We start from the raw sequence: 3476 nt of genomic DNA on the forward strand, positions 1-3476 counted from the left end.
GAACTTTCCATTCAACAATCTTATAGAAATCCTTCTTCGAGACACAGAGGTTGGGAAATTATGACAATGGGTTGTTTATCAACCAGTCAAGCACAACAAATTCCATTAGAAGGGTTGTTTATCAACTGTCTCAAGCACTCTAAGAGTGGTTCATCATCCCACAATAAGCACCCTCTTTCATGTGGTTTATCATCTCTAGCTAGCACCCTGATTGGTTTATTATCTATGTCAAGCACTCCATGAGTGGTTTATCATCCCACAACAAGAACTCATTCCCATTTCCTCTTTATCTTCTAGTCACAATTATTTTTTTATAGAAATCCCATTCCCTCAAATCATATATTACTATAAATTTTCTCATGAACTCCACCAAGAAGAGATCCAACCCCATATTGTTGTGCATTCTCCTTTTTATTATTTCCCCAAGGGTCTCTTCATAATCCTCTTAGATTCTTCCTCTACTTTTCTATTTCATTATTTTCACAAGTTAAAATTAATTTAAGGCACCGACTAATCCCACATGGGTTCGTCTTTCCTCTTCCCTCTTAGATCATGTATCTGTGGTCCAATACTTCAAGCCATTACATTATTACGTTACAAAATTCACGGGAACAAGTGCCAGGGGTGTCACAACTACCCCTCCCCTCCTTTGTCTCCCCCATAATTTTCATTGTTGGGGGTTTGTGGTTCCATGCTTTGCAATTTTTATGATGATTTTTTCTTAACCTGAGTTTCCAAACCCATTTCCATTTTATACTAAGGTTCTACTTGAATGTTGGTTATCTCCTCCCTAAATTAGATTGTTTAATTAAAATTTGGGGTGGTTCGAAGCAACGGTGTAATCACCTATCAGTATAATTCTATAATTCTATAGGTAAAGACTGAACGTGACTTCTCTTAGGTTTTGCAACAAGTTATTCTCTTTGAAATTCCATTCTTAGAGTTCTAAGAGTTTGATATATGGAAAATTTTATACCATTTTGTACATCTCTAGGGGCCTTGATAAGGGATTTTACCCTTGGTTTTAACATTTCAGGGTTTTCCCTACTTCTATTAATAAGCTCTTCAACTCTTGCTACCAAATTCATTCAAGAGAGTATTTAGCTTCTGCCTTTGGAGTATGGTTCCACTTTCTTCACCATGAGAGGGTTTTCTTAGGTAATTCGTTAGAAATTATATTCCGCCCTTAATCTTCTTTGTAATTTCACTATGTATTTTTCAAATGTTTTTCTCTTTTATGATTTTATAATTACTTACAACTTTCCCCTTTCTTCATACGTATACCTACGCAAAGTTACTAAGTCACTCATAACATTTTTAATGGATGTCGATCTTGGAAGTTAGGGTTGGTATTATCCTACAGGTAAATGTTAGGGTTATCTTTTATGTAATTCCCTTTAAGCTATTTAACATTGATTAGATGAGCGTTTTCTCTCATTATTATCCTACTTTATTGGTATAATTTCCATTAATTAAGCCTTCAAAACCTTCCTCGGTAAATTCAATGTTTCAACTTCATTCTTATCAATTCTGAGGCGAGTTTACCCTGAACCATAGGTACACCATTATCATTCCCTTTTCTTGTTAAAATTTATATTTAAGGTTTATTTTTTCATAGGGTTAACTACTCAAACCCTTCCTTTATAAAGGTAATTTCTTTTCTATAGGGGTTGGGAGTCTCAACACTTGACCAAATTTTCACCATGTGACATTTGAGAACAAACCCCTCAATTTATCTTCATGGTTTGTAAGTAAACTAATTTTTCACTTGCTAACAAAGATTTCCTTTCTTATTTGAGTTCCAGGTTAGTTGTTTTCTACCATTTTGGGGTTAGCGTGGAAAAAGTCTTGTGATTATACATAACTTGGTTCATCTCAGGTACCAGAATATCTATTGAATTTCTCACTTTTTTTTCCTCTCTATTTGATGGTGGTTATGACCTATTGATATTATTTGGCATACTACTGTCGTAGCCACAAATTACTTAGTTTTTGTATTGGAACATATATATACAAAGGCACATATATGTGTCTATGTGTTTGTGTGTGTGTGTGCCCTGATATAGAATCTATTATTACTCAATTCTATAATATGTGATAAATGTTTACTACAAAGTTTTGTATAATAATTGAGTATACATGCATTCTTTGATATGTCCTCTTGTACACGATGTGATTGAGCTACCTGTATTAGGTATTATTATTATTATTATGTTTTTCCTACGATAACTTAGTTTAGCCATGTAAAACACATAAATCTTGAACTTATCATATTTTCTTGGATATTCTATTTATTGGGTTCTATGGATGAAATATTCTTGATTACCAATAGTTAATGTATATGGATTATTTCCTAATTTATTTCTTGAATTTTAAACATCCTCTCAATAGACAATTTCATGTTAGGTTATTTCTCTGTTTATTAGTCTTTTTCTCATATACATTATATATACAGGTATCAGGTCCTCTAGTATGCACAATTTTTGTTTCAGTTTCTACAAGTTTGCTTGAAAATAAGTCTCTGTTATTTTTACACTCATCCATTCATTATCCCAACCTGTTTTGAATTTAAAGCCTTAGACCTTCCATACTATCCCTCATCTAGGTTAATCTTGGGCTAATTTAAAGAAATCCTTGATGTCGAGGTAGTTAGCAGTAAGATTCCTAGACTATAGTTTCTGCATTGAAACGTTCAATTGGTTTCCTTTACATATTTATTAAGAACTACTTTTGTTAATAGTTGGCACAAAGTTACCCTTTTGTCTTGCCCTACCAAATCTTACTCATTTTCTTGTGTAATAGTATTTCCAGAAATAGTTCTCCATCATTCTCAAAATCTTTAAGCAGAACAAGGTTCATGTCATGGATTAGTTATTTAAAAGGAAGACATTTATTAAGTTATATGCTCCACTACTTAGCCATACATTCATAATATACTTGAAAAATAATCTCTAAAAGAACTAAACAAAATAACGAGTTCACTTAGTTTAGTATTGGGAAATACAATAGGAGAAAGAGAGATCCTCCCAACCAAATGAAATTTTGTATCAACAATTCCCATTGAACTTCAGGTTTCCCTTCTAATAGGAATCTTGATCACTATTGATATTCATTCTTCTTACACTCTAGCAAGTCTCGTTAGTTCAATGTATAAATTTTTATTTGCTACCTTATGGTACATTTTTTTGTTATTCACTAGAATTCTTTTTCTCAGATTTCCTTTCTCTCCTATAATCCCCTTTCCTTCCCCATTGCATGAGATTTATCTCCCATCATTCTACCTAAGGTGGTTTTAAATATTGGAAATAATGGAGGTTTAATATTGTGTCAATTGTCACATAAAAAATTGTCCCTTCCTGGACTCCCACTAATTTTTAATTGATTACATGGCAACTGGGTAGCTTGAATACTCATATGCTAGCTCATCTTATATTTTCAAATAAACAGTAAATGAAATAAACTATTTTTCATTCATA

The sequence above is a fragment of the Pinus tabuliformis genome, chromosome 4_1 (assembly GCF_031772625.1).
Source record: "Pinus tabuliformis cultivar Carrire ecotype Pingquan chromosome 4_1, CPIR1, whole genome shotgun sequence".
Lineage (NCBI taxonomy): Eukaryota > Viridiplantae > Streptophyta > Pinopsida > Pinales > Pinaceae > Pinus > Pinus tabuliformis.